At 40.9% G+C, this 14,468-nt stretch overlaps 1 pseudogene; it reads left to right on the plus strand.

Annotated features, from left to right (window-relative positions):
• The first annotated feature begins 13,211 nt into the window (after window positions 1-13,211).
• LOC100620168 (sprouty-related, EVH1 domain-containing protein 2 pseudogene) lies at window positions 13,212-14,050 on the plus strand (annotated as a pseudogene).
• Window positions 14,051-14,468: the final 418 nt, after the last annotated feature.

Raw genomic sequence — 14,468 nt, forward strand, 5'->3', positions numbered from 1 at the left:
AAAGTAGGATAGCAAAACCCAAAACCCATGGACAATATCTGTAACAAAATTAGATAACAAGATATCTTGTTATTTTTGAACCTCCAAAGTATTAGGAAAGGGGACAAATTACCAGTAGCTATAAGACATGTGTGGGAAGCAAAAGGAAGACATGTGTGGGAAGCAAAAGGAAGCAGAGGGAAGCAATATGGCATCTAACAGGGAAGCAAAAGGAAGACATGTGTGGGAAGCAAAAGGAAGCAGAGGGAAGCAATATGGCATCTAACAGGCCAGAGACTCCCCAGATAGCCAAAATTACTCATTGGAAAACTCAGAGGGTCAATTTAAGGAGAGCGGCTAAAATTGGGACAGCTTTTGCATATGCTTCTAACAGGGCAGTGGTAAGACCTAAAGAGGCTGGAACCATCTGGGCCTGGAATTGTGTGAGCCCCATGAACTCTCAAAATTATCCAGCTAAAGCTCCATTCTAAGACAAAGCCCACACTGAGGAAAAACTCCCGGGAATAGAATCAAAACGAGGTAGTGCAGCAAAAGTCCAGATGAAAATAAGGGAGGGGAGCAGCACCATATCATTTTGTTTTTGTTCTTGTTTTTAATTACACAAAAGCAACAGAAGAGGGCGTTCGAAAGCCATGAAATTAGAAAATCTAGGAAGTTCCCATGTGGCACAGCAGGTTAAGGATCCGATGTTGCCACAGAGGTGGCATAGGTCTCACCTGTGGCATTGGTTAGATCCCTGACCCAGGAAGTTCCCAAAAAAAAAAAGAAATTAGAAAATCTACTCAAAATCCAGCCTTCCTGTTTAAAAAAAAAACAAAAAAACTTTTCATGTAAAAATTAGCAACAAAAAAGGATCAAGATTACACTTATTATAATGAAAAAATAAGGCTAATAATACTCCTCGACAACAAAAGCATGGCAGATAAATAACACTACAAAATACAAAAACTATAACCTAATTTTTTTGGCTGCCCCCACAGTATGTGGAAGTTCCCAGGCCAGGGATCGAACCTGTGCCACAGCAGTGACCCAAACCACTGCAGTGAATACACTGGATCTTAACCCACTGCACCACAAGAGAACTCTTAACCTACTACCGTTTTTTTTTTCAAGTTTTCTTTTCCTTTTCTTTTCTCTTTTTTTTTAGGGCCACACCTGCAGCATATGGAGGTTCCCAGGCTAGGGGTCTAATCGGAGCTACAGCTGCTGGCCTACGCCACAGCCACAGCAACTCCAGATCCCAGCCTCATTGTCGAGCTGCACCACAGCTCATGGCAACACCAGATCCTTAACCCACTTAGCGAGGCCAGAGATGGAACCTCAGATTGTTTCTGCTGCACCACAATGGGAACTCCCTAACCTATTATTTTAAAATAACTAAAAACACATTAAGAAAATGATACAAGATATGAAAGAACAACATAAATCAGAATTAGGAAAACTCAGAAATTGGAAATAAAAGAAAAAATCAAAAATGAATTCTAAACTAGAAGGAGCACAAAAGTGAATAAACTGAACACATAATGCCTTAAGAGAAAAAGAAAATGAAAACAGATTTTCTTTAAATCAAAAAGAAAAAAGAAAGGATTTAAGAAAAAGTGATAAATTTAAAGATAGTTAAATAAAATCCAATATACAAAGAAGAAAACAAAAGCAAGGAACAGAATGAGTAATAAAGGCTAGAAAGTTTTTCTGAAATAACTTTTCTTTTTAGGGCCAAACCTATGGCATATGGAAGTTTTCAGGCTAGGGGTCAAATCCGAGCTGCAGCAGCTGGCCTACGCCACAGCCACAGCAGTGCTAGATCTGAGCCAATTCTGTGACCTACACCACAACTCCTGGCAACACCAGATCCTTAACCCACTGAGCAAGGCCAGGGATCAAACCTGAGTCATCATGGATACCAATCAGGTTTTTAACACGCTGAGCCACAGTGGGAATCCCTGAAATAGCTATTAACAGACTCGAAATAGCATTTAAGAAGGGAATTTGTATAACTGAGAAAATTAACCCTAAATGATCATATCATAGTAAAATTACTGGACTTTAAAGAAAAAAAATCTGTGTGTGTAACTGGGTCACTTTGCTGTACAGTAGAAAATCGACAGAACACTATAAACCAACTATAATGGAAAAAATAAAAATCATTATTAAGAAAAAAGAAAAAAAAATTATGTGTCCAGGCAACGAGAACAAGGGAAAGAAAATCAGATGTATTGGCAGCAATGGTTTATGCCAGAAGAAAATAAATTTACATAATCAAGATATATGAGGAAAGAAACGTGAGCTGAATATTTTATACCCAGCCAACCTGACTGGTGTGAGCTGAACTGTTTCCCCCTAGCATTCTTATGTTGAAGCCTACTAACCTTAGAATGTGACCCATATTTGCTAAAATAGGACCATTAGGGTGGGCCCTCATTCAAGCCAACTGTTCTCATAAGAGGAAATTTGGACACACAGAATGATACTGTGCACATAGGAATGTACATGCACATAGAAAAGATCATTCAAGGACACGGTAAATTTGGACACTTGGCCATCTGAAGCCAAAGAGAAAGACTTGAGAAGGAATCAAACCTACAAACCCTTGATTTTGGGCTTCTGGCCCTCAGAACTTTGAGAAAATAAATTTCTGTTATTTGTCACCCAGTTTGTGATACTTGGTGATATCTTGTTACAGCAGCAAGCTGCCTTTCTAGATTAGAGACTATAAGCTATTATCAACATGCTACAAACTATTATCGACATGCATTCATTCAGGAAAGATTGATCTTGTGAACCCTCCCTGAGGAATCTACTAGAGAACAAACTTCAGAAAACCAAAATAACTAGAAATACATTGACATAGAACTGGTAGTGAGCACTAAATAAATGTAATAAGCATGCTCACATTTGTAGAACTAAGATTCAGTGAAGGTTCTAAGTAAGAGTATAGTATATGATGGCTCTAAAAAGGGGGGAAATGGAGAGACAATGTGCAGAAAATGTTTGTTTTTATAATCATATTGGTGGTGGTAGTATTAATGTTGTTATTCTGAGACAGTTGTGTATATTAGTGGGATAAAGCAAACGAGTAATCACATGATGGTCTATTATTCACTGTATCTTTGGGAACCAAGATTTTCAAGTTTGAAATAAAGGAGATTCAGATATAACATAGGAGTTAAGTAAAACCCATGGGCCTGATTCTAAAGTATCTGTGTACGGAGTTCCTGTCGTGGCTCAGTGGTTAATGAATCCAACTAGGAACCATGAGGTTGCGGGTTCGATCCCTGCCCTTGCTCAGTGGGTTAAGGATCTGGCGTTGCCGTGAGCTGTGGTGTAGGTCGCAGATGTGGCTCGGATCTGACGTTGCTGTGGCTGTGGCATGTGCTGTGGCTGTGGCTGCAGCTCTGATTAGACCCCTAGCCTGGGAACCTCTATATGCCGCAGGTGTGGCCCTAAAAAGACAAACATAAATAAATAAATAAAAATAAAGTATCTGTGTGAACTCATTAGGTATTTTTTTTCTTAAAAGAATTAGAAACAGTGACCACCCCTGTAGCTATGAACATTGCTAGCATCTGGACTGTGGCCTTGAAATATCATTTCCCACTAAAAAGAAACTAGGGCTTTTTGGAGAAGTGGCTGATTCCAGGTTTGGGGCAGAAAACGTGCAAGGTGAGTCTGAGATATCAAATACATTCAAATCCATGAGTTCATGATCATTTAATTTTTGTTAAAAAATAAACTACACATATCAGCACTATGGAAAGGGCCTCTATAAATGTACAGCAAATAGTTGACAGAGCTTATCTCTTAGGACTAGGATTATAGAGAATTTTTCTTTCAAAGTCACAACTTTCTAGGTGGTTTGTTTAAAATTGAGTGAGCATATATCATTTCTGTGATTAGCGAAAGCAGTGATTAAAGAAAAATTTTAAAGACTGTGATAATCACAGAGTTCTCCAGAATCAGTTTATTAAACGAAGCCTTCTCACTGACGTAATCAAAATTGAGCAATGACTAACACTAGGCTTCAGTATATGGAATGAATAGTTTCCTAAACTCACTTGTAGAATGCTTATTATTATTGTTCAAAATTCATAGTTTTGATTAGCTAGCAGACTAGTGTTATCAATAAAAATTCATATACCCTCACCAATGGATGTCTGATCAGGTGGTTTGGTACTTAAAAAAAAGTAGAATCTTGCTTTAAGTTTTAGACACTTCTTCCTTTCTGTTTTGATGGGATGTGAAGATCAAAGAGAAACGCTTCACAGGAACATTTTTATCTTTCACCATTGAACCTATGTGCCATGGATTTCAAAAGTGGGCTCTAGACCAGCGTGTGCAAATTCTCAGGCACCATCCAGACCAATAGAGGCAGAATCTCTAGGAAGTGAGGCCCAGCGATCTGTGTTTTAATAAGCTTTTCAGGCAAGGCTGCCAGATAAAATTCAAAATGTTCCAGTAAATTTTGAATTTCAGATAAACAACAAATAATTTTTATTACAAATATTTGCACTTTTTGATACATCAATATTCAAACTAAAATTTAACTGGGTGTCTTGTTTTTGTTTGGTTGGTGGGGTTTTATTATTTTTCTCAAAATCTGGCAACATGACCTCCAAGTGATTCTTATCCACGCTAAAGTCTGAAAACCACTGGGGTAAAGGTAAGAGCATGGGCCTTGGATTCAGATAGATCTGACCCCACCATTTTGTTAATAATGGGTGGAATCTCAAAAATATGACTGGTATCTCCATATGACAAAGGAGACCGTCGGGGAGAGAACCAAACAGCCTCAGGGACTAGAGTAAAGTTTGGTAGCAGAAAGGGCCTGGATTTTACCAGAAAATTCAAAAACACTCTGAGTGACCGCTACTCTAGTGCCCATGGGGTGCAGTTCTCATACAAAGCATAACTTTAGCCTAAATGGGGAGAAAGGGCTGGGGTGGGAGGAGGGATCCAAGGAAAGGAAAAACAGAAATCTACAGCAGAGAGAAAGGAGAATAAAGGGTACAGAAATGGGCTATGACTTAGAACTGGCCAAGGTCAACTTGTGTTTGTATTAGGTACTCTACTGCTGACTCTGTAGGGAGGAGATACAGGGGAAGAGTCACCTTTTTTTTTTTTTTTTTTTTTTTGCTTTTTAGGGCTGCATTTGCAGCATGTGGAGGTTCCCAGGCTAGGGGTCTAAACAGAGCTATAGTTGCCGGCCTAGGCCACAGCCATGGCAATGCCAGATCCGAGCCATATCTGCGAACTACACCACAGCTCACAGCAATGCCGGATCCTTAACCCACTGAGCAAGGCCAGGGATTGAACCTGCAACCTCATGGTTCCTAGTCGGATTCGTTTCCACTGAGCCACGATGGGAACTCCCGAGTCACTCTCTTTGAGTATAAAGAGGCTCCTGGGCTGCACTGGCCCGGTTCTGTGAGCCTCTATAGCAGTGGTTCTCAACTGGAGATGATTTTAACCCTCCACAATGACTGGAGACATTTCTGATTGTCACCATGTGGTGGGGTAGGAGGGTGTGCTATTGTGGTGGGTAGAGGCCAGAGATACTGGTAAACATCTCACATACACAGGTCAGGCTCTCTCCACCCCATCCCACCCCCCAACAAAAAACTACCCAGCCTCAAGTATCAAATGTCAAGGCCAAGAAACCCTGCTCAAAAGCAGACCAGTACAGGGAAAGAGCTACCCTCTCTGCCTCACCTGTTACCCTGAAACCACTGTCCGGCATTGGCAATGCACCACAGATGTTTTCTTTTTTTGTTTTTTTAAATATCAAAATGAATTTATTAAAATATACACTTTTGTTACACATACAACTTAGAAATATTTCAAAACTATATAGTTTAAAATTTATAATCTCATCCTGGTAAAAATACAAAAGAGAACAAACAGCATGTATAAGGATCAGTTATTTGTATATTTGACTATGTTCATGCACACTACATAAAACTTAACCAAAAATAGGGAGTTCCCGTCGTGGCGCAGTGGTTAACGAATCCGACTAGGAACCATGAGGTTGCGGGTTCAATCCCTGACCTTGCTCAGTGGGTTAACGATCCGGCGTTGCCGTGAGCTGTGGTGTAGGTTGCAGACGTGGCTCGGATCCCGCGTTGCTGTGGCTCTGGCGTAGGCTGGTGGCTACAGCTCTGATTCAACCCCTAGCCTGGGAACCTCCATATGCCGCGAGAGCGGCCCAAGAAAATGGCACAAAGACAAAAAAAAAAAAAAAAAAAAAAAAACTTAACCAAAAATAGTTTTTATCTACTAAAAACTGGCAAGTTATAAAATATTAATGTCAGACCTAAAAGGCTTCAATTCAATTTTTATTTTATTTTATTTTTTTGCCATTTCTTGGGCCACTCCTGTGGCATGTGGAGGTTCCCAGGCTAGGGGTCCAGTCGGAGCTGTAGCCACTGGCCTATGCCAGAGCCACAGCAACGCGGGATCCGAGCCGAGTCTGCGACCTACACCACAGCTCACGGCAACGCCTGATCGTTAACCCACTGAGCAAGGGCAGGGATCGAACCCGCAACCTCATGGTTCCTAGTCGAATTCGTTAACCACTGCGCCACGACGGGAACTCCTTCAATTCAATTTTTAGATGTGATTCTTAGACATAGATTCATTCACAGGCATAGATTAGAAAACCCTAATTTAGTAAAAATCTTCAACCTTTTTTTTTTGGCTTTTTAGGGTCAGACCCACGGCGTTTGGAGGTTCCCAGGCTAGAGGTGGAATTGGAACTACAGCTGATGGCCTACACCACAGCCATAGCAAGGCACCACAGACATTTTCTACATGCACATTCCCATAAGTCTGAATTTGAGCAAAGCTACTAAATTCTCTAAGTCTTTGTATCCTAATCTATACAATATGTGTAAAATCATTTACCTCATAGGGTTATTGCAGGGATTAAATGAGGGAATTTAACAGTTTGGATTCAAACATTTACTAAACACTGTCACTGCCTGCCGGGTGTTGAGAGTAGAGATCCAATCTTTGCTGTTAAGGATTTAAGTCTAGTGAATTTAAGGGCCCAGAGTAGATTTTCAAACATAGGCTAATTTCCTTCACCTTCAAGCCCTCACCCATGACCTTCCCTGTCATTATCCAACAAGGGCCTAACCCTTTCTCTTCCTTATCAGAGAGTGGAAGGAAGAGCAGAATTAACACCCATTATGAAGAAGAGCTACCTCACCAGTTTGTGCTATTTTGCTGATGCATCTTACCATTAGTTCCAAACAGCATTGAAGCAAATGCATTGTTCTTAGTAATTAAGAGAGGTTCCGTTAGCTATTTAGGGCCAGCATCTGCTCTGTTCTCAAAATTGACTATTTTCCTTGAACATGGTCAGGAAATAAAAAGCAAGCTCACCCTCTTTCTGACCCTGACCTGCATGGCCGTTCTGAGAAGGCTTCAATGAGCCAGGTAAGGTTATTGAAATATTAGAAAATGTAGGTCTCTCCCAGCATTTCACTTGTTCATGAAATGGAATGAACAAGGGAATGAGAGAAAGGGATGAAAGGGAGGACTCAAGGGTCGTATCCTAATTTGGGGGTTGAGCAACTAAGTGAGAGTAGTGCCATTTACTAAGATTGGAAAATTTGTGGAAGCAAATTTCAAAGAGAAATCGGGAGTTGCACTTTGGGCATAAAAAAAAAAAAAAAAAAAAAAAAAAAAAAAAACAAACAAACCTCTCTTCCTTTTGCCTCTAACCTCTCTTTCTCTACAAATGATAAAAAAGCCTGTAAGAATGATAAAAAAAAATCTCTTTTCTCGGAGTTCCTGACGTGGCGCAGCAGAAACAAATCTGACTGGGAATCATGAGGTTGCAGGTTTGATCCCCGGCCTCGCTCAGTGGGTTAAGGATCCAGCGCTGCTGTGAGCTGTGTTGTAGGTCATATCCATGTCTTGGATCTGGCATTGCCATGGCTGTGGCTAGGCTGGCAGCTGTAGCTCTGATTCGACCCCTAGCCTGGGAACCTCCATGTGCCTCCTTGCAGCCCTAAAAAGCAAACAAACAAACAAACAAACAAACAAAAAACTCTTTTCTCTTAAAACAAATGAAGCCCTCCCCAAACATTATAATCCCTCAAACTGTTGCCCTCTCTCCCTCCCTTTAGGTCCAAACTTCCTTTAAGGATCATCTATTTCACACTCTATCTACGTCCTTACCTCCAAGTCTCTTCTCCACCCCCCTGCAATCTGGTTTCTGTCCTCACCATATTATTGGAATTGCAATCACTAAGGTGACAAATCATGCCCTAATTGCCAAATCTAATGGATATTTTTCAGTCCTAACCTCACTGGACCTCTTTGTAGCCTTTGATATGGTTGATCACATCCTCCTTTTTGAAAATCTCTCCTCCCTTGGCTTCCCTGGGATCCCTCTCTCCTGCTTTTCCTCTTCCTCTGATTTTTCCTTCCTGAATTCTTCCTGACCCCTCCTCTATTTGCTGATTAAATGTTAAACTTGAAGGGGTTCTGTTCAGCTCTTTTCTCACTTTGCACTGTTTTCAAGGATGCTCCTATCATTTAGATCCCATTTGGATGATATTGGCTCTCATCTATAAACTGTCAACTCCCAATTTGCTATCTCCCAACTCTAATTCTCTTTGGAACTACAGGCTCATATTTTGCTTTGTCTACTAGACAGGTCATCTAGACGCTCCCAGGTGTCTCAAACTCAGTGCATTCAGAATTCAGTTCTAAATAAGGCAATTTACAGAAGTAGTTCAAGTTGCCAAAAACATATAGGAAGATGTCCAATCTCACGCAGGAATCAAGAAAGTGCAAATTAAAGCAATAAATGCAGTATTTCTCACAAAGCCTGGCAAAAATTAATGAGAATGATAACATCCAGTGTTGTTAAATTTTAGGGAAAACAGGGACTCTCAGACACCCCTGGGAGAAGTATAACTTACTATAATCTTTCAGGAAAGTAATCTGGGAATATCTATAAAAATATAAAATACACATATGTCCCTTATATGCCAAAGAAATTGCCACAAAGTTCCACAGGGTTCATGTATGAATATACTCATCACATTGTTCTTTGTGTTAACAGGAAGGTGGAGGTAATCTGTTTGCTCAGTGCTGGAGAAGCTAATAGGAAAAATGTGGTAGACACATACCTTGGAGTACTACAGAGCGGTTAGAAGGAATACCTTAGATGTATGTACATAGTAACAGGAATGGCTTTTACCAGGGTGCTGTGTGAAAAAAAAAATTGGAATGTCTAACATAATGATTTATGTAAATTAAAATAATACAACATAAAATAACAAATTGCACTTTATAAGAATATATTCAAATAAAAGGATGTACATTGAGAAATGGTTGCCTATGAAGTGAAGAGGCAGTGGGAATGGAAAATGGGGCTAAAAGAAAATATACAAACAAACAAGAGAGGAATCGTATATGGGCCAATAATGATAATGTGCTATAAACTGAGGAGTATGATCACTCAGGACACAACAGTGAGGACCTCCCCCCAATTAATAACACCTCTTTTTTAAAAATTGAAGTTGGGGGAGTTCCCGTTGTGGCGCAGTGGTTAACGAATCCGACTAGGAACCATGAGGTTGCGGGTTCGGTCCCTGCCCTTGCTCAGTGGGTTAACGATCCTGCGTTGCCGTGAGCTGTGGTGTAGGTTGCAGACGCGGCTCGGATCCCGCGTTGCTGTGCCTCTGGCGTAGGCCGGTGGCTACAGCTCCGATTCAACCCCTAGCCTGGGAACCTCCATATGCCGCGGGAGCGGCCCAAGGAATAGCAACAACAACAAAAGACAAAAAAAAAAAAAAAAAAAAAAAAATTGAAGTTGGGAGTTCCCATTGTGGCTCAGCAGGTTAAGAACCTGACTAGTACCCATGAGGATGCAGGTTCAATCCTTGGCCTCCCTCAGTGGGTTAAGGATCCAGTGTTGCCATGAGCTGTGGCATAGGTTGAAGATGTGGCTCAGATCTGACATTGCTGTGGCTGTGGTGTAGGCCGGCAGCTGCAGCTCCCATTCAGCCCCTATCCTGGGAACTTCCATACACTCCAGTGTGGCCCTAAAAAGCAAAAAGAATTTTTACATTTTTTAAAAAAAATAAAAATTGAGGTATAGTTGATTTACAATTTGTTAATTTCTGCTGTATAACAAAATGATTCAGTTATACATATATATGTGTGTATGTATACACACACACACACACACACACACACACACACACTTTTTATATCTTCTTTTCCATTATGGCTTATCATAGGACATTGAATATAGTTTCCTGTGCTATACAGTGGGAACTTTATTGTTTATCCCCTCCATGTATAATAGTGTAAATTTGCTAACTCCAGCTTCCCACTCTATCCCTCCCTGAAAACCCTCCCCCTTGGCAACCACAAATCTGTTCTCCTTGTCTGTGAGTCTGTTTCTGTTTTGTAGATAGGTTCATTTGTGTCATATTTTAGATTCCACATATAAGTAATATCATATGATGTTTGACTTTCTCTTTCTGACTTACTTCACTTAGTACTAGAATCTCTAGTTGCATCCATGTTACTGAGAATGACATTATTTTATTCTTTTATATGGCTGAGTAGTATTCCATGGTATATATATACTATATCTTCTTTACCCATTCTTCTGTCAATGGACATTTAAGTTATTTCCATATCTTGGCTACTGTGAATTGTGCTTCTATAAACATAGAGGTGCCTATAACTTTTTGAATTATGGTTTTGTCTGGATATATGTCCAGGAGTGGGATTGCTGAATCACATGGTAACTCAATCCTTAGCTTTATGAGTAACATCCATAGTTCCCCATAGTGGCTGTACCAACTTACATTTCCACCAACAGTGTAAGAGGGTTCCTTTTCCTTCACACTCTCTCCAGCATTTGTTATTTGTAGACTTTTTAATGATGGCCATTTTTACTGGTGTGAGGTGATACCTCATTGTAGTTTGATTTGCATGTCTCTAATAATTAGTGGTGTTGAACATTTTTTTTCATGTGCCTATTGGCCATTTGTATTTCTTCTTTGGAGAAATGTCTATTTAGATCTTCCTCCTATTTTTCGATTGAGTTGTTTTTTTGTTGTTGATTTGTATGAGCTGTTTGTATATTTTGGAAATTAATCCCTTGTTGGTCACATCATTTGCAAGTATTTTCTTCCATTTTGTAGGTTGTCTTTTCATTTTATTTATGGTTTCATTTGCTGTTTAAAAGCTTGTGTTTGATTAGGTCCCATTTGTTTTGTTTTGTTTTTGGCCACACCAGCATCATGTGGAAGTTCCTGGGCCAGGGATAGAACCTATGCCACAGCAGCAACCCAAGCCACTACATTGACAATGCCAGATCCTTAACCCACTGTGCCACGTGGGACCTCCCATTGTTTATTTTTGTTTTTATTTCTATTGGCTTGGGAGAATGATCTAAGAAAACATTGGTACAATTTATGTCAGAGCATCTTTTGCCTATGATCTCTTCTAGAAGTTTTATGGTGTCATGTCATGTTTAAATCTTTAAGCCGTTTTGAGTTTATTTTTGTGATAACATATTTTCTTTGATCCCACAGTCTATCCCCAATATTTTGCCACTAACAATAATGCTGCAATAAATGTTTTTACATGTATATTTTTGTGTTAGTGATTGTATGTCTGCATCATATAATTTAATTGTTATATCTCCACATATAGAATAGTATGCAGTTATTAGAATGAATGAATTACAAAGAAATCCATGCCAAGACACATCGTAATTGAACTTGCGAAAATGAGAGAAAAAATTTTGAAGTCAGCCAAAGAGAAAAGTTGCATTACTTATAAGGGAACATCAATTTCAGCGATAACAGACACCTCATTTGAAACTGTGCAGGTCAGAAGATAGCGGCACAAAATTTTTCAAGTGCAGAAAGAGAAGAACTGTCAGATTAGGGCAGGAAATACATAAGAGGAGCCTAGGACATCTTGTACTGGCAGAAAGTAAGAAAGTGCTCAAAAGTAAAGAAAACACACACACACACACACACACACACACACACACACACACACACACACACTGATAGGGGTATGTCAAAGGGACACAGGAGCCAACTAAAAGAGCTCCCAATGGCCAAAGCTAGAACAATTTGAGCAACAAAATAAAGTAATATTGGGTTATAATCCAAAGTATAAAATAAATATCCATAGAGTTCCCATTGTGGCTCAGCATATTAAGGACCTAATGTTGTCTCTCTGAGGATGTAGTTTCAATCCCTGGCCTTACTCAATGGGTTAAGAATCCAGTGGTGCTGTGGCTCTGGTATAGGCCACAGCTGGAGTCCTGATTTGACCGCCTGGCCTGGGAACTTCCATATGCTGCAGGTGTGGCCATAAAAAGAAAAAAAATCCACAAGTCTATACTTACATAAATGATAGATTGATTTGATGGATAAGTATATACAAACATACATTTATTCATATATACACATATGCATATATATAAGGGAAAAGAGACAACTCTCCTTTGCAAAATTCCAAATAATTTATGTAGATAATTTGTTCTCAAGGAGGTGGAGTAAAACTCTACTCAAGCTTGGGTGCACATAGTGACTTCCAAGAGTACAATATGGAAAGAGGGGTAGAAGAGTAACTTTACTGTGCAGAAACCTGACAAACACCACCTCAGCCATGTGTTCAAGGTGAACATGAAAAGTGATGTCATTTTTACAGTATGTACCCTTTTTTTCTTTTTGGCCACACCCACAGCATGCAGAAATTCCCAGGCCTGGGGTCGAACCCAAGCCACAGCAGTAATCCAAGCCATTGCAGTAACAATGTCGAGTCCTAAGCGACTTAGGAACTCCAATAGTATGTACCCTTGATATGATGCAATGAAAATGGTAATTTACTTCTGCGGTCTTCCTCTCCAAAACAAATTACCCCAGTTTTTTGTTTTGGGTTTTTTTTTTTCTTGTTTTGGGGTTTGTTTGTTTTTTGTCTTTTGAGGGCTGCACCCGCAGCATATGGAGGTTCTCAGGTTAGGGGTTGAATCCAAGCTGTAACAGCTGGTTTACGCCACATCCACAGCAATGCAGGATCTGAGCTGAGTCTTTGACCTACCCCACAGCTCATGGCAATGCTGAATCCTTAACCACTGAGTGAGGTCAGGGATTGAGCCCGCGTCCTCATGGATACTAGTCGGGCTTGTTAACTGCTGAGCTACGACAGGAACGCCAATGATCCCAGTTTTATCAAGCATCAGACAAATTCTAAAAGAGGATACTCTGAGGAAAGAAACTGAAGACCTTATAGAAAGCTCAACATCATCTTCCGCCATCCACAATGAAGCTGAGCTTGGTGATGACCATGTTTTTACAACAGCTAGAGAGAATTCTTCTAATTTGACTCAAGAGGGAACAGTGTAGTCAATCTCCTCCCACACATCCTGTGAGCACCAGGAGGATTTATACCTTGGGCCACCTTCACAACCCATACCCCACAGACCACTATCACCTCAAACAGCCGATGCCACCCCCTACTTCCAGGTGAGCTTCCTGGACACTGAGGAGGATATTGTGAACATCAACCCTAGGGAGAAATCTGGATGATGCACTATGAGGATTATAGGCCCGTGCTGGTGAGGGACAGATACTTGGACCTCTTGGAGGATGCAGGCAAAGTCCCTAAGCACAACTACAATTACCCCCCTGGGGACTCAGACTTTGGCAACAGCGAGGGGGTAGCATGACCAAGACACAGCCTTTCTTGGGCTAGGCCTAGAGGCAGAAGGAGCGTGGAAAATGCTCCTGGTGCTCTCACTGCCAGGACATATGTGTTCAACCACAAGGAAGACTGGAGGGGCCACTGTCAGGACTGCACTTGACTATGAAAACTTGGCTCCATGTGAACTCGTGGTGTAGACAGCATGGTCTACCATTATATATCCGACCCCAAGAGAGACTCTACAGACCTATGCTCCTGCGATACTAGTGAGGGGAAGTTTTGCCTCCAGTGGATGGCTCTTACTGATTTGTCTTTCTTGGACCCCTGTCCTTGGCTATTACCTGCCCCTTAGGACCACTGCAGAGTGATGTGCAGCTGCTGTGGAGTGGAAGCACAAAGAAGCTGTGTGACCCAGTTTCCCTCCCTTCCTCTCCTCCATCTACAGCCACAAGGGAACCTGTCTCTTACACCCTCTCTTCTTCTCTGCTCCATGTACCTGAGGAACTATTCCAGCCTGGGGAGCCTGCCTAGTGAACTCTGCACTCCCAGCCACCCACTCTGGACACACACAGGCAGGCACACAGTGTTCCAAGGAATAGAACCTCTAGATGAATGTTACTGCATTAACAACCTGTAGTCAAGCTAATTGTCTCATACAGATGTTGATTTCATGGCATTCCTGCCCACCTCTTCCTGTTCAATGGTGGCTGCAATCAGAACTGCTGATTTTTGGTGGGTTTTGTTGTTGGCTCTCCCAAGAGCTCCAAAGA

Source organism: Sus scrofa, chromosome X, assembly GCF_054392235.1.
Source record: "Sus scrofa isolate SSC_HxYL_T2T_F1_AM1 chromosome X, Sscrofa_HxYL_maternal_Yorkshire_Landrace_v2.0, whole genome shotgun sequence".
Lineage (NCBI taxonomy): Eukaryota > Metazoa > Chordata > Mammalia > Artiodactyla > Suidae > Sus > Sus scrofa.